We start from the raw sequence: 24,572 nt of genomic DNA, 5'->3' as shown, positions 1-24,572 counted from the left end.
AGAATATCTTAAAATATATATAAACTGAAACTTTTTATATCTTCTATGTACGTGTTTGGGGAAATTTTCAAGTACTCCGTATATGCTTTTCTCATGTATAAAATATTTCTCTTATTGATTTTATTTTTGTGCCATTTACAAAAAACTTTGCCGAAAACTCAAATATAATTCCCTAAGTATTTCTTATAATATGGGAACATAAAACAGTTACAAATAAAACCTTTTATAACCCTTACGTGTTTTATGACCATAGAAATATAATATCGTCTATTTCATGATCATGGATATTAAACATTTAATATTGCGTAGACGTTTAAACATGTTATAAAAATTGATTATTTCTATTTTCTTTTAGTTCTTTAATATACCATTTTGTTACATTCCTATTTTATGCGTATTTTCTTCACTTTCTTGGACCAATTTAAACATTTGCATGTTTTCCGTTGTATGCCTAATGTGCATTTTCTCCTTTTACGGATCACTTTCTCTTTAAATAAAACAAAGAATATATTTTCTGTCGAGTAAAATATAACACAATTTTACAAAAAAACATAATCAACAGTTAACGCTAACGTCACTGTTACCGTTACTGTCACTGTTACCGTGGTCATCAACTTGCCACGTCCAAACAATATCCTTCAACGCGGGTCTCACACCTTCCTCAAAACCTCTCATATTCCAACGTGTCGCCGGACTCCTTCAAAAACTCGACCACTGTCATCTCCGTCGCCATCTCAAACACCTCCACCGTCACACTCAACGCTCCTTTCCGCCCTTCCTCAACTGCTTCCATCCTCACCTTGAACTCATCCTCCTTCTCAACCCTAAACCTCAACCCCTTGGCAGCCGATATTATTCGTTCTACAATCGCATCCGCTGAAAACTTCGACGTGAACATCGACGCAACCTTCTTCTTGTTCTCAAACAATATCGATAGATCAAATCCGGACGACATCGATGAAATCAGCTCAAACGCGTTGAAAAATGCTGGCGACGACGTTGACTTTTTCAACGTGCTTTGTTCTAAAAGGTATAAACGATATCAAATAGTAGTCTAAACTTTATTGTTTACTAGCTTTTATCCCCAGTATTACGGGGGTTTTACCTTATTCGTTTATAATATTTATATATATTTTTTAGATTTTAATTTTTATTATTGTACGAAAGTTAATAATATACTTAGTATTTGATGATGAAAGAGTTTCACAAATAAATGAGATGTTATAACCCGGTTTAATTGTTTAAAAGCTAGTTGGGTTTAATGAGACCCATGTCCCGTGACCCGTTTATTTTTTTACTATAAAATTCTTTTTTTAATTATAAAATAATATATATATCTTTATAGAAATTAGTTTTTGTGATAAATAATGTTTAGTAGATGTCTGCGAAATAAGTGTTAAATTAATAAGATACCTTACTGATTAAGAGTTAGTTTCGGAATGATTCAACATTTTACTAAAACTTAAAACATTATAAGGCTCTATAAGCTATTAAAATGCGTAATCAAACACATACGGTCTAAGACCGATTCAGATATAACATCTTAATACAATCATTAACAAGCTATCAAACAGTAATGATTAGTGAATCCGACAAATAACTCGTACTTACGCAAGTTTGATGATGATGACGATTCCTTCTTCAGTTTAACCGAGTTCTGCCGTTGAATACCTCTCCGGTACCACGACACACGCATTATCCCTTGAATCGAGATCCGCCTCTCCGGATCCGCCATTAATATCTTCGAGATCACCTTCCGAGCTTCCGCCGAAAACCACGGCGGAAACTCATACTCCGCTTTAAAAATCTTCCTATACATATTCATAACATTATCATCATAAAACGGTAAAAATCCAGCTAACAATACATACAAAACGACACCGCACGACCAAATATCCGCCTTCGCACCATCATATCCTTTTTTTCTCAACACCTCAGGCGCGACATACGCAGGCGTTCCACACCTCGTGTGCAGCAGCCCATCGTACCGCTTCTGTTCCGGAAGCGCGGAGAACCCGAAATCAGTTATCTTTAAATCATCATCACTGTTTAGAAGCAGGTTTTCGGGTTTAATATCTCGGTGAGACACACCACGGCTATGGCAGAAATCAACAGCGCTGATTAACTGCTGAAAATACTTACGAGCGACGTCTTCTTTCACACGACCGCCACGTGCGACTTTAGCGAACAGCTCGCCACCGGATACGTATTCCATAACGTAATAGATTTTGGATTTGGAAGCTAATACCTGGATTAAAAATAGATCGTCTTTTAAGTCTTTGTCGTTGATGAATTGGTTTTATTTTTATTTTTAATGAAATTGTCGTTTGAAAGAAAGTATCAATACTTATGAAATGTATCATACTCTGCTGCAGTTATTATTCTCAGTGTTATAACAAGTTCATATGTTTATTATTATTATTATTATTATTATTATTATTTATTATTTATGTTTTCTATTACTTAAATAAAAATCTGATGAACAATACCTCGCGGATGTGGACAATATTAGGGTGACGAAGAAGGCGAGTGGCCGAGATCTCTCGTTGGATCTGGTCAACCATGGCTTGATCTTTGATTTGGTCTTTACTGATGACTTTGATGGCTACGCTTTCGCCCGTGGAGAGCTCACGGCCGAGGTAGACTTTAGCGAATGTGCCGGTTCCGATGAGTCTTCCTTTCTCATACTTGCCTCCGGGGAGTATGTGTCTATGTTCTTCCATAGTAAATGATGATGGCTTTGAGCATGTGAATGTTATGATGAAGGTGATTTGTTTATTGGAGTGTAATTGGTTTTTTTATTGTGTAAAGATGGGTTGGAGTGGGGAATAGGCGGCAAGAAGTAGAAGTTGAATTTATGTTTTGGTTTCTACTTTTTTAATTTCTGTGTATAAATGATTCACTTTTAGTGGAGGCTTAAATAAAAGTAATATAAGATCATTAAATTTTTTTAAGCATGTATGATTTGGTAGAGTAATACTTGGGGTTGACTTAAAATAGGTAGTTTTAAAATAGAAAGCCATAGAAATAGTATTAAATGGACTTCGAATGAACTCAACAAATGGTATTGAAACTGACTCGTTAAACTCTATGAATCAGATTTTAGGTTTTCGCTTATTGATTTCTATTTTGTAGATATTATAATTTTTGTTAAGATTATTGTGTCTTTTTATGTATCATTGTGATTTTACATTGATAATAAAGTATATTTCAACATAACAAATACAAAAATCGTTCACCAATTCATATTCGAATTTATTGTTTGGTTATGAAAACTTAAATTCAATTTAGTCCGTTTAGAATTCAAAGAGAATAACCCGGACAAACCAAAAACGTAATTGACGAACACCCTAGCGAATGAAAATTTTTGTTCGTGTCCGTTCATTAAGGAATTGAATTTGTCCGTGTCCGGTTGTGTATGTTCGTTAGTATTGTAATCGAACACTAACGGGTACTAATGGACAACCGAACAATAATTGACAAACAAACACCAATGAACACTAACGAACGTTAATGTACAAACAAACATAAACATATCAAAATGCCAAACATAAATATCAATGAATTACATCATGTGATAATATTCAAATATACTTCACACTTAACATAATAACCATACACATAATCAAATCAAAAAAATGTTTTGGTTTTCAAAGTCCACAAATTTTTATTGTTCCACGAGAAAAAAACTTCATATTCTTCAATCTTCAAGGAATTTCTACATTCACAATACTATTAAACGGACGTTATTGGGCCGTTACTGGACGTTCACAAACACCATTGAACGAACGCCGCATTTATCTGTGTTCGTCCGTTAAGCTTATCGAACACACTTTTTTTGTTCATGTCCGGTTCATTTATTAAAACAGACGAACATAAACGAACTTTCCACCGAACGTCCGGTTCGCTTACAACCTTACATCTAATTAATGTATATTCCATGAACGAGCTAGTGCGATGGTTAAAACGGATGGGGATGATGGTCGGTTTGATGACCGGAATAAATGTCTCACGCAATCAATACCAACATGTTGTGGCCTACCATCACAAATAAGGCAGGCCTTAAACTTTTCAAGAGACCCATATTAAATTATGTAACCCCACATGTGACATTCGTCAATTTCGGGTCACGTTTGTTATGTAAACCCGGCCCATTTGTAACCCGAACATTTCAATTATATAAAGTATTGGATTTTGTCATTCAAAATATATAGAATATATAAAATATTGGATTTTTATAGTTGTTTTATTATGCATTGTTTGACCATTTAAACATACTAATTTTCATGCAAACCATAAAAGAACCTTTATACCCAACCCTTCGCTCTTTCCCTATATAAACAAGCTCATCTCTTTCATTTCCACCTTGTTCATCTCTTATCTTTTCTCTCCCAAACAAAGAACACAACTTCATCTCTTCAAGGTTTCTTAATAATCAATCAAGAATCATTCTTTAATTTTTGTTTTGTTACTTAAGCTTGTGATACAACATATATAATATACACCCCTTGTTACCTTTGGTAGTTACTTCTCCGATTCCGGTCGGTGAGGTTTCGGACCTTGTAAGGCAAGGTGTAACACCGTGAAAATTTCGAGTTCAAAGTATCAGCTTTCCAAAGTCTATGGACTAAAATTGTCAAAGTCCAAATTGTAGGGTTAAAAATGAAAATTTTGTTTTCCTGACCCATCGCGCTACGCGATGAGTCAGAAGAGACTCCCATCGCGGTACGCGATGGGGTGTCTGACAAGTTGTGACACGTGTGCCACCTGGCACACGGTAGCACCATGTGCTGCCACGTGTCACCACGTGGCAACACTGCCGCCACGTGTCGCAACGGCTGCCACGTGTCGCCACGTGGCAAGCCTACACAGTGACTCACCTGGGCTACGTCGCGGTACGCGACGGGTACCCAGGGACCCGGGCGCGGTATGCGATGGGACACCAGATTTGGTCTATAAAGGGCTGCTCATTTTCACTCATCCAACAACAGCTCTCACCTCTCACTACTCTCTCTCTAGAAACCAATAATCATATAAGCGATTTCCTCGATAAATGTGCCTCGAATCCCTCGTTTGTGAACAACGTTTCCTCGAAGTTGTGCCACCCTCCACCCACATACCAAAGAGGTGTTTGTAGTAATGGCAATAAGTCTTGAAGTTCTTGCCAACGGGTGTTGAAGTTTGGTGTTCTTCGATTTGTGTGTCGAGAAAAGAGAAGCGGTGTCAGAGTGTTGCTCAAGTTTCTAGAGTTTCCATACGCCGTTAAGGTTAGGCGTTATGATGAATTCAATATAATTCAATATTATATTCAAGGCTTAAGCCTTAAGTCAAGGTTATACTCGATGCCTCGATAAAAGAAAAGAAAACATAACAAAGAAATGAATGAAAGATTGAATGTTGAATATGTGATAACATATATATGTGTGTAAGTATATATGTATATATTCTTTGTTATGAAAATATTATTTAATGAATAAAGAGTATTCATAAATAATAAAAGAAAAGATTACGTTTCTTGGAGAAGAAGAAACGTCGGGTTTTGAATATAAACTAAAGGTTTATAATTTACTTTTAAACAATAGGTTTTCAAGTAAATAAGAATTGAACTAAAGGTTCAATCGAGGATTGAGATATAAGACTAAAGGTCTTAAGCCGGATTGTGTATCCGACTAACAAACATTTATACTTGTAACTATAGGTTCGAGATAAAAGAAAGGGAAAGACCCTTGGACGGCGAGTGAAGCCGATCCTAAAGAGATGTGACACTCTTTAATTTCAGGTTAACTCCGTTAACTCAAACTCCGTCAATTCAAACTTAAGATCACTGGATCTATAACACACATCTCATTACATTTAAACTAAGGTTTTAAATGACGCTTGACAACTACTACATGTGTAGTCTTTTGGGAATTGCACCGAAACACAAACGAATTGACGCGAACCATTGGTGAATAAACGAAAAACATCAAAACAATAATTATGTAATAATTATGTGTAGACTTATGTGTTATTTGATAACATTGTATGAAACGTTAACTAAAGATGCAAACAAGTTAATTTAAGCTAGAAAAGTAATATTTAAAAGTTGAGGGACCTATGTGTAACATGTTATTATTTAATAACAATAATAAACCCTAGTCTCTTTCTCTCCCTCACATCCGATCGGCCAGCCCCCCCCCCCTCCCCTCTCTTGCGATCGGCAGCCAACACACACACACATATCACCTTCGTTTGATCGTATCTTTCATAATCGGAGTATCCTACACTCGTTTCTAAGCATCTCTCACGTTTCTCTAGGTTGTTTCAGCGTTTTTAAGGTATAAACATGAAACCCTAACTATTGAATATCATGTATTAAGTGTTTTATGATTGATTATTGCTAGAGGATGATTGATTATGTGTTGGTGATTGATATTGATGATCATATGTGGTTTTAAACGGTGAAAGATCTTTGAATCATTGATTGTTTGTAAACCCTAGAGGGTTACTACTGATTTCTATGATTAATTATGTGTATTACATGTTTTGAGTTATGTCGTATGCTTAGGATGCATGTTAGATGATTGTTTATGCTTGCTGAGTTTTGACAGCAGTGATTGTTAAACTTGAACGATGTGTAACTTGTTGAATATATAAGCAAACTGAGCTAATTATGAGTCTACAAGGTAGTACTCTGAGTCTAGTTTTCAGAAAGTCCAACCACGCCTAATTTGGAGGTGTTTTGGTTACTCAAACGATTTAAATGTGATTAAAGGTCAAAACTGGTACTGGACAGATTGTAAGTTATGTTTAGACAACTGTAACGAATTGTTAATGTGAAAATTGGTTGAGGTTGTTAACACTACAGGGTGCTATGTCGAGTCTAGTTTCTATAAAGTCCAAGTTTGTAATTTTTGGACGAGTAAAAGTTAATCTTTATGATTTTACAAAACTGAAATGCAAAATCTGAGTTGTGAGACCTGCTGTTAAGTTGTTTTATAAATATCATATCTCATGAACTACGAGACCAAATGGGTTGGTTCCACTTCTGGAAGTTAACTTGTTGAGTTAAGAACCTAACCCAATTGGTCTTGCATTAGTTGGATTTTTCATTTAACGGGAATAACAAATAAAATTCTGTTGCGCATGATTTTGATTGCTGTGAGTTTGCTGTAATATTTTGATCATTGTGAGAAGTATATGTAGAATAAAAATACAATAAAATATGTTTTGGAAACCTAACACATGTATGCTTTTGTGACGATTTTTGGTGAATTAATTGAGATGCTATGATCTGTTGAATAGAGTAATCTTTCAAGTAGAATTCTGTCTTGATGAAACTAGCTGCTGAACTTTGTGAAAATACATGAAACGTGTTAATTGCTAGATAATTGTTATGTTTTGACCAATTTGCCCTTGCGGGGAGTAATTGCTAGTAATGTACACTATTAATACTTGACACGTAAATAATTGTTCACAACATATAACGTATCACAAATGTGCTTGTAAGTCACACACGAGTCACAAACGAAACACGAAACGTATCTTGTGCATAGGAATTATGTGCCGGGTCTAGAGACTCGATAATAGTTCCGACTCTTAGAAAATCTCCTTGTTGTTATAGAACGCTAGTGAGAGTTTTCTGTGACGCGCATCACTTGGGTGACTTGTTTTTGGGAATTCTTCGCAAACAGTGAGTTTCACTTTCCCCTTTTAAACTCTTTAAACGTTTTTCACTTGGGGGAGATAACATACTCCGAAAACGCTTTTAGATTTTGTTAGTAGATTATATATCACTTGTAAAGGCTAAGTGGAAACGAAATAATTGAAGTCCTTCACACATCGAACCGTTTAGTATTGTAAAATAGCGAGTCATTGTTGAGTAGTACTACTGGGTTTGACAAACCCCACCCAACGCTAAACTCGACTGGAGGTCGAGTGGGTGTAATCTTGGCTAAACACATTACCATGGTCGGGATAGACCTGGTGGCAAGGCACATGATAAACAGTCAGCTTCGGTGTCGAACACTTAGTAATACTTGTTGTATAGGCTAGCTACCTATCGATATATAATTGATTTAACACTATCTGGTAACGCAAAACGCTAAACGCAAAACGCTAAACGCTTTATTTTATATAAACTTGTGAACTCACCAACCTCGTGTTGACACTTTTAGCATGTTATTCTCAGGTAGCCGAGGCGGGCGCGCGGTATAGGATCATGCATTGTTTTGAACGTTATTGATCATGCAAACTTGTCTTAAACTGTTATCAACTGAGTTTTTAAGTCGTCCAGCGTGACGCAACTTTTGTCTTATGGTTTTTACGCTTCCGCACTTATTTACACTTAACTGTTTTCGTGGTTTGAAAGCTTTATTTACGGTTTGATTATAACTAATGATTCCGATCCTGTTAGTTTACACCCTCTGACGGTAAAACTCCGTTAGTGGATTTTGAGGGTGTGACAAGAGACAAGGTGAATACGCCCCCAAACTTTTAAACTTGTTTTCAAACTAAGTCAACTTGTTATGTGAAATTGTTTACAAGGAACTATGTGTTCCTAAAACCGTTATAACTATGGGTATAAACCTAACCCTCAGGCTGTGGTATACATATGTCTGGATCCTTACATAGGTGGTACTATGCAATGTATGGGCATGATCGCACCACCCTTGGTCGTAGGACGCTATCCTGCAGGGAGTACAACCGTATGTGTATATTTACGGGTACTTAATGAAGTCGAACGTTGCGGTGTTTGTGAGGTGACTTAGCGTAGAGGCTCTAGTTTATAATGTGTTATTTGACTTTGTTATTCCTAAGCCACGTTGGGCCGAGGAAGGCGTAGTATCGAGGGGTAATAAAGTAAAAGAAATTATTTTGCATCAGCGTGTTCACCAACATTCGTTGCTGACGTATTTTATTGCATTTTTGCAGGTGAACAAGATTAGCGCTTGAAGTATCGAAGGGCTATTATTGATATATCCGATAGCTCGGATTTCTTTTGTAACTTAATATATAAACATGGTGGTTTGTAAACATAAACAAATATATCTTTTGTAACAACTTTAAACGGGTATTTATAATCCCGTCTTTTACATATATTACATTTTCGATCCTTAAAGTTTGTAAGTCTTCCGCAAATAAACGTAACTCTGATATAATTACAATACGATACCAACTTATGGGTCACGCTCCTAGGCCTAGATTGGGGGTGTGATACAAGGCTTCATGGAGGACTTCGTGTTCTTGATAAATATACACTTACATCACTTGTTTGCACATAACAACCATGTTTAACTTCTACTCTTTTTAGTTTATTTGTCATACTTATGAAGTTCCATAGTGTGGGTTTGTAGAGACTAACCTCGGTTTAACCGTAAATTGTCTAAACCGTGAACCGAACTTGTTTACTAGTTTTATTAAATACTTGTTTTAAACTTGCTTTATGTTAGATTTAAGTTTCTAAAATCATTTTTACAAGTTATTTAATATTTGGGCATGTGGAAACCATCAAGGAACATATTGTAAGATAGAACCCGAACCAAACCGAACTTTCACCTTTTATAAATTATTATACAAGTTCTTTGATATTTGGGCATGTGGAAACCATCAAGGAACATATTGTGAGATGGAGACCAAACCAAACCGAACTAAACCGACTTTCACTCGCTTAAGACACACAAGTGTGTTTTTAACTATCAAGACTTGTATACTTCTTTAAAAATCATTTATAAGTTGTTTTTAATTATTTTCTTAAGTACGTGGAAATGTTGGATCCAACTTGATCTCATAACAAAGTTTGGACCGACAAAACCGAACATTCGCTTAACGTGCTTTATTAGTTCTAAAACAATAGAACTACATACTTGGTTAAGTATCATTATATTTTTATGAGTTATCTCATAACATTTAATATTTTAGAAAGTTGACTTTGGGTTTGACCAATTGTCAAGACCCGAACCAACAACCCGAACACTCGTTAAAGACCCGTTTTTAGTATCTTTATCCCAAAGGAGACTTGCATTTTAGCATTTTTGCCACCTTATTACTTAACATAGGTTAAGTAAATATTAAGGTTAGATACTTTAACCCGGTTTCGAGCAAACTTACATTTTAAAGGGATTATATTTATAAATTCTTAAATAGTTACATTTTAAACCTTTAACTTTAAATTGTTTACTTTTCGCAACAATTATTATTTAAAGATCTTCAAGACAACCTTTCTAAATCCAAGACTTTCTTTTATTTTAGGCTTCATACGTTAAACCCGTCGTTCCGGCAAGTCTTCAAATTACCAATCTTTCAAGTTTATTACTTGAACGTGAGTACATTCATCCCCCGTTTTCCATCTTTTGTTTAGGGATGACATTTCATACTTATTCAAATTAAATGTTTTATATTTGAGTCTTAAACCACAAACGTTATTGAATACTTTACTCAATTAAATGCTCGATTTGGTGTTCTATGCCTACATGATTATATGCTTATGTGTTTACCGCTTTTGGAGGGTTGAATCTTAAATCCGTGAACTATATGGTATCCTCTTATGGCACGATGTCGTTAATGTATTCTTATTAACGACCTCATGAAATCCGAATCTATTTGGTATTCTCTTATAGACGGTGCCGCTAATGTATTCTTATTAGCGATCTTATATTATCCAAATTACTGTTATTTATTTGTTGTTTTGTATACAAGATTGTGGCTTTTCTTATTATATACATATTGTTCAATATCTATGAATTGCTCACCAACCTTTGTGTTGATAAACTTTATTTTATGAAATGTTACAGGTTTGCATTTAGGTTGATTATGGAGTTTGGAGAAAAAAACGTCACAAATACCTCTAGGATATTAGCAAAAAATGAACAATATTTGAATAGCTATATTTTGTTATATTTTATTGTATTTGTCCTTGGAATATTATTATGTGACATTTTATTATTTATGTAAAATTTAAATAAGTTGATTAAATATTAAACACTTTAATAGTGTCTTGTGTTTTTGTCCAATCAACATCGTACATCGGCATGTTCCGCCGCCTTGGTCAGGGTGTGACACCACATACAATCACATTCGTATTTAACTGCCAGTATACTAATTCCTACTAGGGGTGTTCATCGGGTCAATCCGATCGGGTTTCGGGTTAATCGGGTCGGCTTAGTCAGGTTTTGCTAAAAAAATATCTAACCCGTAACCCGACCCTATTAAGGTTCAGGGTAGTCGGGTTTGGGTTTGTCGGGTTAATCGGGTTAGCCATGTTACTTTATAGTTTAAAATTATTTTTTGTGTTTGGGACTTGTAGGTTGCTAAATTTCCCATTCCACTCAGTTTTCAATTTCTTTTACAAGTAATTATTTTATAATTACATAATAGGCATGTAAACGAACCGAACGGACATGAATAAATGCATGTTCGTGTTTGTTCCTTTAACTTTTATCGAACACGAACACTTAATCAAACAAATATTTGTGTTCATGTTCATTAGTTAAAAACTAAACATGTTCATGTTCGTTTATGTTCGTTCAATTAAAATCTAAATGAACAATTCACGAACATAATTAAACAAAGATAAATGAACATGAAGGAAAATATATGTACATGAACGAACGTAAACAAACTTAAATAAACGATCATAAACGAATGTTCACGAACGAGTGAAACATGTGTTCATGTTTGTTCATTTAATTAAATGAACACCACATAAATAAACTTTCGACCGAACGGTTCATGAGCAAGCAGAATATTCAACTCCTCTGTAAAGTTCTTTTTAGTTTTTATTTCACCTTTTCATCATTATACTTGTAGTTAAGTATCACTACTAATTGGGTTAACCCGAAACCCGATTTTTTTTTCAAAAATGAACCCGAAACCCGACCCTATTAACAATTCGGGTTATTCCGGTCAATCCTAATAACCCGATTAATACTTTTTTGACCCTATTTAACCCGACCTTAATTAGCTTACTCGAGTTCGAGTCGGGTTAATCGGGTTCGGGTATTTTGGACACCCCTAATTCCCACGTTTTGATTTTAATTAAAGCATTAAATTCCTCGACCGTAGCATGTCTCCTATTGTAAATCATATAGATGACTATTCTAATTCTAAATAATAAAGCTTATCTTATTATGTTACATTATCTATTACAAACAAACAAGCATTAACGAAGTAGAAAAACTTTGTTGAGTTATACAACAATACAATTTAAAGGTCTTCGTGCTCATACCTATGGATTAAAGTTGAAATAATGAAATTTGACACGAGTAGTAACAACTAAGCATGAATAGTCTTATGCTACTAAAAAGAACACAAACCTATAGGAAGAAATTGCGTTGAACTTAACGGCTTTTTTCTTTGTCGAATAATACATATGGGCATAATACAAAGATTGACAATATGGGCATTGGGCATGTGAAGTGTGAATACATATGATTGTGCCTTCCAAACTATCCTAGTATCCTTAACATGCTTCCAATAATACATAGGTAAAACAAAACGTTTAGTAGAAGACAAAATTATTTGATTTTGATATATAACACAATTATGTTATTATCATTATTATATGGTAATGATGATTGTACTAGGTTTATAATTCTGTCATAATTTAAGGTTTTTTTTTTAATATTTAAAAAAACTGATTTATTTATTGCTGAGCTGGTAAATTAAAAGTTAACAGAAAATCATAAAAGTGGTTATTTTCTTAATTTGTTACATTGGTGACTGGTTACACGATTTTGGACTTAGCAAGGGGTTTTGAAAAGGGTTTTTAGTTTTTAGGTTTTCCGTGGGGATTCTTCCCGCGGTTTTCCTGATGTCACGCAGAAATTCCCGACTTTTCTGCTTAATCTTTGGGTATGAAGCGGGTAGGTTTGTAACCTCCTCGCAAGTCAGGAGCGTTGAGTCCCACTTGTGTGGATTCTCCATGGGGTTCTGGTAGTTTTCAACATATTGATCAATTATGCTAAAACCACCAATTCCATCTTGGAGTTTCAAACAATATAGTTCTCGACGTTCCCGTCATGCGGGGATGTTATTCCCGTTTCCGCAAGCATGGCTCAGAAGATCCTTCTTGGTTTGAATTCCCTGCAGAGTGCTAAGTATGTGAAGGGTTTTGCCTTGACACTGTACCCGCACTCGTCTTACGGTTACTTTACTTCCAAGGTATTCCTGGCGTCAATTCCCTGCGGGTGCTAAGTATGTGAAGGGTTTTGCCTTGACACTGTACCCGCACCCGTCTTATGGTTACTTGGTTGCCAAGGTAGGGGGTATTTTCCCGCTTACTTTTGAATCTTTTTGAATTTTTTTGAAATTCGAAGAGTTGGTGAAAGGATAAGAACAGTCCAAACTTCTGAAACGTCGTGCGACTGTTTCTTCTGACTGTGTCAGGACGTGCAGGAAGTTATGGTGGCGTGACAGTACATGGTCATTCCAGACGCCTTTTCAGGCGCGTGGGCGCGATTTTTCGGGCGCGTGGCCGCAAAATTAATGGTACGCGTCCTTTTAACAGCTGTTGCCAGCTTGCTTTTTGCCACGTGTCATAGTTTCATTGCACCTTCGATTTCTCTCTCTTCCGCATTAATTGCGATTAGTATATAAAGGGTGAGAGGGTTCTTTGTAATCTACACTTTCACTTTTCTCTTCATCTTCAAAGCGATTTCCGGCGAATACTCAACTTTTCAGTCGAGCATTCTTTCGAAATCGTTTTCTTCTTTCATTTGCAAGATGTCTTCTCACGATCTCGAAGCTACAGCCGATGACAAGAGTACTGCTGGCGACTGCCAGTGTGCTCTGCCTGTCGATCTGTATCAGTACGTCGTCAGGAAGTTCATGCTCGAGTCTCTCGAGCCTGAGTTTCCTGAACCCCATCAGACGGTGTACGATGCCCCCAGAGGCAAGATCGGGGTATATGCTGCATTCTTTGTTTATGGGAATCTTAGGTTCCCATTGACAAAGTTTGTGTACCGTGTCCTGGAGAGGCACGGTGTGCACCTGACCGAGGTGCACCCGATGGCGATTGCCAAGATTCGGCACTTCGAGTGGGTGTGCCGGATTCTGGGCATTGAGCCCTATGTTGACCGCCTGATGACCTTCTACTCTTGGAGGTGCATCCAGGGGTGGTATACCCTGATAACCCGAATCAAGGGTTTGAAGATTTGCGCAACCGAGCGCAGTCTTCGTTCGTGGAAGAGGGAGTTCTTCTACCTCTCTGCTCGCGCCATCCCCCTTGCCATGAAATTTAAAAATGGGCAAGCTCTCCCAAGCCTTCACGCCTCCAACTACCAGGAGGCGGAATGGTTCTCGAAGATATCCCGGGTCCAATCTCCGGGTTACCGGTTTGCGAAGTCCGGGATGGTGATGCTCGGGATGAGCCGGGTGTGGAAGGATGCGGATGCGCGAAAGATCCCGATCGTCCTCGAATACGGTTCGAACTCTGTTCCTTATGGTATGCTCTGTTTCTTTTTGTTGATTTAGAATCTCTTCTAACTTTTTTCCTGTTTATTTCAGAGGGGAACGACTTGCAGTCGCTCCTGCATCCGCGGGAGGCTGACAGTCCCGCTCGGATGGGTACTCGCGCTCTAGACGAGAACGAGTTGCCCATCCTAGAACAAACGGCGGATCGGTTCGTGGAGGTCTACCCGCTAGGCCACGAGATCCTGAGTGCCAGGCGGCCAGGTAAGGCGCTATTCGACCCTCGACCCCTCAATGTTGAAACCTCTGCTTGAATTCCTCTAATCTTATGTTCTGATGAGGAATCCGCAGATGGTCCTCCGTTGGTGCGGAAGAAGAAGGCTGCCGGCGGGAAGGGGAAGGAGAAGGTGGCCTCCACTGCCGATCCGGTGCCTCGGTCTGACTCCGAGGCCGAGAGCGAAGAGGTGGCGGGGAACCCCGGTGGTGAGAAGACCACCGCTCCGGAGGCTGTGACGACTGTCACCTCCGGAGAGCCCCGGATGACGACGGTGAGCGGCGCAAAGAGGCCGGCTCCATCGGGTTCATCCCCGCCTGTCCGTACTTTCAGGCTCAAGAAAACCCGTAAGTACAAACTTTATTTTTAACTTCATAGTTTTCCCTCTAATACTTTTCTTTGTGCAGGTGTGGATGTTGACGCATTCCAGGGTGGAGCAGGGAAGAGTACCCCGCCAATGACGGTAGGCTTGGTCAGCCTACCTGAGGCGACGACCCAGGCGGCCGCGCCTGCTTCCGCTGGTTCAGTTGCTCAATCCATTGAGCCAACTGTTCCAGCTGTGACGACATCACCGCCGGCTGTCAGTGCCATTTTTACAGCATCTTTCACTGAGCCGGCGGTTACTTTTGCTGCGGACTCTGCAACGGAGACCGCGGCGGACTTCACCATGCCTCCTCCGTCATCGGCCTCGACGGCCGATCCTTCAGGTATGCATGGGGCTTCTCGCCAACCTCTGCCTCCTTCCCATCTACCTGACCTCTTGGACGGATTTCCCTTGGGTTCAGGTGACGGGTTTGGCGGCTATCGGCCTGTTATTGACCCTACAGGTGCGTAGGGTTCTTTTGGCCTATTATATATATATATATATATATATATATATATATATATATTTTTATATATCATCTTTTCCTAACTGCTTTTTGTTTTTTGCAGTGTCGGATTCCAATGAAGTGTATGTTCCACGATGGAACATCCGCCGAGGAACAACCCTTCGCACACCTGTGGAGTGCGTGGAGTGGGCTCGTCACGCTGCTCCCAGTGGTGCGTTGGGGGAAGCCATGGCTAGCTACCAGGAGGGTAGGCTAACCAATGAGCTTCGGGTTCTCCTGGCCCGGATGCAGCCGCGCGTCGAGCTGCTTTGTCGTGAAAACGACAAGTTAAAAGCAGCTCGCCTTCAGGAAGTAGCTCAGGCGCGGGCTGTCCGGGAGGAGAATAGGAGGCTTTCCGCCGCGGCGGCGGAGAAGGAGAAGGCATTCAAGGCTCTTGAAGTCGAGGTTCAGGCCCGTCTCGAGGCTCGCTCCAAGGCTGCCCAAGCTGTTAATGAACAGCTTCGGCTGGCTAAGGAAACTGCTAGGAACGCAACTGAAAGGGCCACCAAGGCTGAAGCTGTTGCTGAGCCTCTACGCCTGGAGAATGAAGAGCTTAAAGCCAAATTAGAGGCTCTCCAGCAGGCTCATGATGCCTTGGCGATGGAGGACGCGAAGAAGCTCTAAGAGATCCTGGACCAGAGGGGCGTGCTTGACCACACTGAGCGGAAGCTAAAGGGCGTCGAAGAGGCTGCTGCAAAGGAAGTGTTGCTTGCCAACCATAATAAAAGTGAAGCCGAACGCGCCTGTACCCAAGCTCAAGCCGCCCTCCAAGAAGCTCTGGTTGCCAAGGACTGGCTTCTTCGAGAAGCGTTGTCTCAGGTAAGCTTTTCATGTCTTTACGCTTTTCTTTGTAAATAGAAAAGGTTCTGATACTTGTATTTTTTCTTTGTAGGTTGCGCATCGGGTCTTCTCAGAGACGTCTTATGACGATGCTATGAGCGCAGCCCTCAACGCTTCTCATGAGGATGGGGAAAAGGCCGGCTTCCTGCTTGGTCTAGGGTTCGTTGAGAAAGGCATCCCGCCTTCCAACTTCCCTTTGTATGATGTGGATACTGAAGCTGTTTATGACCAAGCAGTGAACCAGTATGCCGCCTTCCCGCATCCGGTGGTGGAGAAGGTGAACGAAGTCGCTGCTGCTGATGATGGGCTAGCTATTCTCAAAGCTTTCCTTGAACCGCCACGCTCTACTGATGGTGCGGGTCCAAGTGGAAGTGGTCCTGAAGCATGATCCTGAAGATCCCTCTCCACCATTAGCGTAGATTTTTGTTTTTGTATAGCTTCTTTTGTATGCGGGTATGCACCCAGCAATCAATGTAATATTTGAATTTGATGGAATAAAGATTGTGTTAGTTCTTTGCCTTGTTTATTTTACGCATGTTTTGATCTAACTTAGCAATTTCTTTAGTACTTAGATAAGTTAACTTTTTATCGTGGCAAATTATAAGTTTGTTTCGCTTCCTCTTTCATGATTGTGCGGGTATGACCGTCACTTACACTTAGTAGGATGGCTTAACTTTACTTATATCTGGCCTGCGTGGAAGTTTTCCTCATCTTTTCCTTTGAAATTTTCTAAGTGTTCAGAATAAGTTAACCTTTGGACGTGGTAGATGATAGGTTGAAGTTTTGCCTCCTTGTTCGTGATTGTGCGGGTAAGACCGTCACTTGCACTTACAAGGACGGCTAAACTTTACTTACATCTGACCTGCGTGTAGGTTTTCCTTAAAACTTGAAATTTTTACCATGTGTTTATGCGGGTTTTGCCGCCTTCCACACGTAACGACTTACTTCTTCCCCTATCTATGCGGTGAATACCGGCACGTCAGTGTGGGAAGTTCATAAGTATAAAGGTAAGGCTATTAACACATTGTGAAAGGAGAATCATTTCCATTAGAAGTGGCTCAAGGCCTTTTCTTTACAAGTTTGGAATTGATCTACATATAACATTTGCGTAATTGAGCTCCATTCCATGTTCTTGGGATGGGAGTGCCATCGAGCCTTTCGAGCCGGTATGCGCCCTTTCCCAGAACTTCTTTGATAAGGTATGGCCCTTCCCAGACCGGGGCCAGCTTTCCTGGGCGTTCTTGGTTCGAAGCCTCGTTGTTACGCAGTATGTAGTCTCCTACATTGAAGTTGCAGAGTTTTACCCGCGTGTTGTAGTACTTTTGCATTTGTCGCTTGTAGTTCTCTTCACGCACTGCGGCTAAGTCTCTGCGTTCCTCGGTTAGCATAAGATCTAACCGTCTTTTCGCATCATTGTCTTCTGGCTGAATCAAGACCCTTGGTGAAGGTAAACCATTTTCGACCGGGACCATAGCTTCAGTGCCATAAGTGAGGCTGAACGGGGTTTCTCACGTACTGGCCTTTTTCAGCGTTCTGTTTGCCCAAAGGACGTGCGGAAGCTCGTCCACCCAGCCGGATCTGTGTTCCAAGAGTCTTTTCTTTATGCCTTCAACGATGCTCTTATTTGCTCTTTCCACCTCACCATTACCTTGCGGGTGTGCCACTGAGGTAAAGGTGTGGGTGATTTGAAGTTCTTTCAGCCACTGTTGTAGCTTCTTGTCAGCAAAGTTGGTGCCGTTATCGCTCATCAAATTCTGTGGAAGTCCAAAACGACAAATAATAAATTCCCAAATAAATTTTTTGATATGTTTCGCGGTTGTTTGGGCTAAGGGTTTTGCTTCTATCCACTTGGTGAAGTAGTCGATGGCTACCACTAGGAACTGAACATTTCCTGCTGCTGTAGGAAATGGGCCTGTCACATCGATGGCCCACTTCTGAAATGGCCATGAAGAGGTGACTGGAACAAGTTCATTATTCGGGCGGTGCGTGTTGGGTGCGTAGAGCTGGCAAGACCTGCATTTTCTGATGTATGCCAGCGCATCCGTATGCATCCCCGGCCAAAAGTATCCCGCGTTGTTTAGCTTAGCTACAACAGCGCGGGAACCTGCGTGTACTCCACAGATGCCTTCGTGTACTTCCCTTAGGAGGTAGTCAGCATCTTGGTTGTCCACGCATCTTAAGAGTGGGCCAAGAAAGTTACGTCTGTAAAGGATGTCATCGATGAGTTGATAATTCAGTGCTTTACAGCGTAGTTTTCTTGCCTGTGCTTTTGACTCTGGTAGTGTACCTGCCGCAAGGTATTTTATTATTGGTGTCATCCACGTTTTCGTGCCGGTTTGGATGACACAAATTTCCTTGTGCGGGACCGAAGGTGTCTCGAGGAGTTCAATGCGGATATCCTTTCCTAAGTGGGTGAAGGCTAATGATGCAAGCTTGCTTAACGCATCCGCATATTTGTTTTCACTTCGCTTGACGTGAATGACTTTGCAGTCGTTGAAATCACGCATAAGGGATTTTGCTTGTGCGAGGTACAGGGCCATTGTGTCGTTCACGGCCGTGTACGTCCCGTTGATTTGATTGGCTACTAACATGGAATCCACGTGGGCTTCCAAGTTTTTCACTCCCATCTTACGCGCAATTCTCAGCCCAGCCAAGAATGCCTCATACTCGGCTTCGTTATTCGTACTTGGAAAGTCCAGTCGAATAGCGTAAGTGTATTCTTGGCCTGCTGGGTTGGTTAGTTTCAGCCCTTCGCCTGAACCCTCGTTACTGGCTGCTTCATCAGTGTAGAGTCGCCAGACATCATTGATGTCTTGTGCTGGAGAGGGTTGAGCCTCTTCCTGGCACTCTTTTTCCCGCGATGCAGGCACTTCCGCAATAAAGCCGGCCAAAACCTGGCCTTTTATGGCTGGTCTTGGCTTATACTTTATCGCGTACTCCCCCAACTCAATTGCCCATTTGGCTAGGCGTCCCGATAACTCGGGTTTGCCTAGAACGTTTGCAAGTTTGAAGTTGGAGAGAATGGTGATTGGGTGACCCTGGAAATATCGTCTTAACCTGCGTGAAGCGTGTATAAGTGCTAAGACTAATTTTTCGAGGGTAGAGTACTGGGTTTCTACGTCTGTTAGGATACGGCTGACATAATAGATTGGCATCTGGATGCCTTTTCGCTCTACTAGCAGGACTGCCCCGGTTGCTCTATCTGTTGCGGAAAGGTATAGGATTAACTCCTCTCCCGCTTTTGGTGCTGTGAGCGTTGGGAGTTTGATCAAGCGTGACCGAATCTCCTGAAAAGCTGCTTCCGCTTCTGGTGTCCAGCGGAAGTGCGTTTTCTTTAAACAGTTTCTCAACGTTGACACGAAGGGAAACGACTTATCCGCGTGGTTTGCCAAAAAGCGATTAAGTGCTACTAGTCGTCCATTCAGTGTCTGAGCCTGTTTGATGGTCGTAGGTGATTCCATTTTGATAATGGCTTCGACCTTTTCAGGGTTCGCTCTGAAGCCATCTTTAGTGACGATGACCCCCAAGAACTTCCCTTCTTCCATTCCAAAGGCACACTTGCTCGGGTTGAGCTTCATGTTTATCTTCCTGAGCGTGTTGAAAGTTTCTTCGATGTCTTTCAACATCGCTTCTGGGTCAGGGCTTTTGATGACCAAGTCATCCATGTAGACTTCCAAGTTTCTCCCGATTTGGGCATGAAACTGGTTGTCCATCAGGCGTTGGTATGTGGACCCGGCATTCTTAAGTCCGAATGGCATCATTTGGTAACAAAATGTGCCATCGGGCGTCCGAAAAGCGGTTTTGTCCTGATCATCAACGGCCATGTGTATTTGATGGTACCCCTTATACGCGTCCAAGAAGCATTTAAGGCGGAACGGTGCCAACGAATCCACCTTAAGATCAATTTCGGGTAACGGATAACAATCTTTGGGGCATGCTTTGTTCAAGTCCTTGAAATCTATGCACATGCGCCATTGTTTGTTATTCTTCGGTACCATAACGGGATTTGCAACCCATGTTTGATATCTACTAACGCGTACGATGCCTGCGTCAAGGAGTTCCTTGACTTGGGTTCTACACGCGTTAGTTTGTTCTGGCCCCATTACTCTGCGCTTTTGTACGATTGGCGTAACAGCCGGATCGCATTTGAGCTTATGCTCTGCCTTACTTCGGGGTACACCAGTCATGTCAGCTGGTGTCCACGCGAAGATGTCAGCGTTTTTCTGTAATAAGCGCTTGAGTAAGGTGCGTGTGGGATCAACAACTGTTGGGCCAATGGAAACGGCCTGGTCAGGGTACTTGCCGTTGAAGGCCCATCTTTCTGGCTCGGTGATAGTTGGTTTAGCCATCTTTGGTTTGGGTTTAGATGAGACAGATGCGATGCATACCTGGGGAATGCCGGTGATCATCGCTACACCCTCAGCTGTTGGTCATCCCATCATGCCGTGGACTGAGGATACCACGGCGTTGAATCTTGCCATCCCGTCTCTTCCGAAGAGAATGTCGTATGTGTGGTGTGGCTTCCTCATTACGACAAAATCCACGTCTTCTGTGCGTGAGTGATTCCCGTCCGTAAGAGTGACGGGGAAAGATAGGATGCCCAGGGGGGTGTTTGTGCTGCCATCGAACCCTTCCATCGAGGCGCAGATCGTTTCCAGGCGCTCTTTGTCTTCGTCATCTAGCTTGTCGAAGAACTGCCTGTACATCACCGTTGACGAGGCGCCGTTGTCAGCAAGAGTGCGAGAAGTGATGTAGTGCCCCAGCTGGCTTTTGATGACGATAGGGCCTTCTTTGCTGGGTCCTCCTGGCACTCGCGGGAAGCCCACCTCAGCTTCCTTCCACGCGCATGGTTCTGTCGTTCGCCTTTTTCTTCCTCTGATCTTACCATGAACCATGTTGATGCTGATGTCAACGGGCTTTCGTCCGTTGCCTCGGTACCGGTTGTCGTTCCTTCCTCCCTTCTTGATTGATGCCACCAGGTGTGCCAGTCTTCCATCCTTGACGAATGCTTCAACAATATCCTTCAAGGATGTACATTCTTCCGTACTATGACCTTTTGTCCCGTGGAAGTCACAGGATTTACTCTGATCCGCATTAGGTCGCTGCCGGATCATTGGAGCTTTTGGCCATGGTAGCTTTTCAGTGGCAAATATCTCCGTGACGCTTTTGGTGAGTGGCGTCCACCGGTGTTTTTGGCTTGAAGGGTGTGTGTGATTTCTTCCGCCAACAAGAGGGTGAGAGCTGGATGAGGTGTCAAAGTTTACCCTTGACTGCCAGATACCTAGCTTCCTCTTTTTGTTCTGCCGGGCGATCCGAACATTGTTTTCTCTAGTCCTCTGCGTGTAGAGGTGTGTACTCTGGGGAAGATCCCTTCCCAGTTGCTTCTCCGTCTCGGCAAAGCGCTTGGCCGCCGTCATGATGGCATCCTATGTTGATGGCATGCCATCCTTACCCGTCAATGTGCGGATAAGCTCTGGGTATTCGGCGCCCTGGATGAAAGCGGCGCGAACAAGATCTTCACTTATGTTGCCGAGACTTAGCTTTTTGGAGTTGAAGCGAGTGATGAAATCTAGTAAAGATTCATCCTCCTCTCTAACGCAGTTGAGGATCGTTCACTGTTCTTCAGTATATTTCCTCTGCTGGCTGAAGTGCTGGCTGAACTTGTTCTGAAAGTCCGCCCAATCATAAATGTGGTGGACCGGTAAACAATCGAACCATGCCCTGGCCGCTCCAACCAGAGTCATCTGGAACATATAACACCACGTGGGTTCCGTCCAGTTACTGACGGTTGCCCCCGCAATGAATCTGTTCAAGTGGTCGTCTGGGTCGGATAAACCATCATAAGTGCCGATGTTGGACATTTGTTTGGCACTTCTCGGGGCGATTGCTTCCGCAATGTCCCTTGCGAACTTAGACTTTCCTGCATTTGCAGCAGTTGGTCTAAAGGTTTTGGAGAAGTCACGCGGGTTTCTCTCCGCATTTGTTGGTTTAAAGGCTTCCCCAAAATTCCTTGTCGGCTGGAAGTCCGTTTCCTTACGCTTCCCTTTTGCCTTATGGCGAGGGTTTGCGTCGGTATCGGATTCTTCCCGCTCATCGTCTGAGTACTCGCACTCACTGTTCATATTGAGATGTTGGCGAGTACTGCCGAATTCGTCAGCCTGTTGAACTGAACGCAAGCGTTCATCCAACTCAGCCTGGAACTCTTTCTGACGTGCTTCGGCCCACGCCTTAACCTGATCTAGTGTTTGGCGAGGGACCCTCGTTCGTTTCTCCAACTGGGCATCAGTGAACCCCAGTGGAATATTTACTGCACTTGCCCCGGCTTGGGTAACCGGGGTAGTGTTCGTAAGATTTGTATAACCGCCGGTGTTCCCAGTTACTGGGGTTGTGGTCACCGGGGTTTCTTGGTCACTTACTGGCCTTGGGACCGGAGTAACGTTAACCATTTCTTCAGAAATTTTGAAAAAACTAAGAATTAGTTCTAGCTTTTGTCCCACGGATGGCGCCAATGAAGAAACACTAAGTGACCCGGGGCAGATTACGGATAATCTGGGGGTTAAGTAATGTTTCCCACGAGTATGAGATCCAGCAGAGAAGGTTGTTCTTCAGGTGACCTGCAAAACAGACACCGTAAGCTCGTCACTGAGAAGGGGCGGGTTCCTCCTTGTGACCACCCTCCGGCGTGAGAATCAGACTAGATTGCTCTGAATATAAGTGTATATTAAGAGATTGCTAGATAAGATAATGAGATATCAGATGATGTCCTTACCATTCCAAGGTGTTGGAGTATTTATAGCCGAAGGTAGGTTTCCTAGAAGGTACAGCCGGCTGAATAGTATTCCTGTTCTACCAACAGTGGACTACGCACAGGCCATGCTGGTTGGTGGATAGACTACGGCCGACAGTAACAAGGTCGGCTGTACACTGTTCCTTTACTGCCGGCTATGCACTGTTCCACTAACTGTAGGCTGCGCACGTCCCATAATAAGGGTTGGTGAGTAAGCAGCGGCTAATAATGACAAACAGTACTAGAGGGTGCTCCTCCTCGTACTGTTGTCGGTGAGCTGTCACCCTGTGATTGGTTCATGGGCTGTTCTGGTCAGATCGTCTGTTCTGCCCATACCTTAGTAGGTATAGTACAAAAGATCTTCCAGAAGCATACGGACTGGCTCATTTAGGCGGGAGTATTCCCGCCTTGCTCATTCCTTCATGTGACTACTGAAGTAGCTAGTGCCTTGTGCGTGTAGCCTTGCTGTTAGTGCGGGTAGCCTTCCCTGATGGCTTGTATCCGCAACTGCGGGAACAGGCGGGGTACTTCACCATTGGGAGGCTTTCCCTGCGGGTACAGCTGGCGTACTGCGCGTAAGGTTTTCTCTGAGCATGGTGGGTCATGCGGGAGCAGTTGGTCGTTGCGCAGACGTCCCTGTTCAAGGTGAGTCTTGCGGGTCCAACTGGACTCTGCTGGGACCTACCTCTTCATGTTATTATCATTATTATATGGTAATGATGATTGTACTAGGTTTATAATTCTGTCATAATTTAAGGTTTTTTTTTTAATATTTAAAAAAACTGATTTATTTATTGCTGAGCTGGTAAATTAAAAGTTAACAGAAAATCATAAAAGTGGTTATTTTCTTAATTTGTTACATTGGTGACTGGTTACACGATTTTACGATGCATTTGATTCAGGGAATGCAAATTAAACTAAAACCTTAATTCTTAATTTTAACGTGATTGGTTTGCATAATTGATTGAAATTGGAATCTCATCTACGTTCTTAATGTGTTAGGCTTGAAAATAAATTAAAATTTGAAATTAATTCCCTCAAAGGAATCGATTCATATATGGTAGGCAGATCACTCTACCAACGATATTGGCGGGTGTAGCTGTCGACAACGACAATGATAGCTATGGTCGCAGTGTCAATGACGACACCCGATAAGTTGGGATAGCCGTAATGATAGATCCCACTTCATTTATGATGTTTTGCCGTTCATAATTACTACAAATTCAATTTTTCTTCTAAATATTTAAACTTTCTAAAAATTCAAATTCTTTTAGAAATATCCAACTATCCAAGTACCACTTCTTAAAAAAAAACCACGAAACAGATAAGGGTTTCAACATATATTATGCTATGCGAGTCATTTTGTGTGTTTGATTTTTACACTCCCATAACTAATGGTACACATATTTCACTG

The 24,572-nt window shown here is 41.4% G+C and overlaps 2 long non-coding RNA genes and 1 pseudogene across 3 annotated transcripts in view; 1 reads left to right on the top strand and 2 right to left on the bottom strand.

Moving 5' to 3' along the window:
* Nucleotides 1–555: 555 nt before the first annotated feature.
* On the bottom strand, nucleotides 556–2,919 carry LOC143556748 (CBL-interacting serine/threonine-protein kinase 5 pseudogene; annotated as a pseudogene). The gene is made up of 3 exons (XR_013139434.1): nucleotides 2,490–2,919; nucleotides 1,602–2,248; nucleotides 556–1,016 (listed from the first exon to the last, which is right to left on the bottom strand). The product of XR_013139434.1 is annotated as a CBL-interacting serine/threonine-protein kinase 5 pseudogene (transcript).
* Nucleotides 2,920–4,490: 1,571 nt separating this feature from the next.
* Nucleotides 4,491–9,531, top strand: LOC143556759 (uncharacterized). The gene is made up of 2 exons (XR_013139438.1): nucleotides 4,491–4,572; nucleotides 9,203–9,531. It is a non-coding gene; the product is annotated as an uncharacterized LOC143556759 (long non-coding RNA).
* The window catches only part of LOC143556760 (uncharacterized), a 54,038-nt gene continuing 38,988 nt past the window's right edge, over nucleotides 9,523–24,572 (bottom strand). Inside the window, exon 2 of the long non-coding RNA XR_013139439.1 lies at nucleotides 9,523–9,629. This is a non-coding gene — a long non-coding RNA (uncharacterized LOC143556760). The remainder of the gene's footprint in view (nucleotides 9,630–24,572) is intronic.

This window comes from Bidens hawaiensis, unplaced genomic scaffold, assembly GCF_021521415.1.
Source record: "Bidens hawaiensis isolate Kalapana, Puna unplaced genomic scaffold, B.hawaiensis_p1.1 tig00018720_1, whole genome shotgun sequence".
Taxonomy (NCBI): Eukaryota; Viridiplantae; Streptophyta; class Magnoliopsida; order Asterales; family Asteraceae; genus Bidens; species Bidens hawaiensis.
This window is presented reverse-complemented; position numbering and strand designations above follow the sequence as displayed.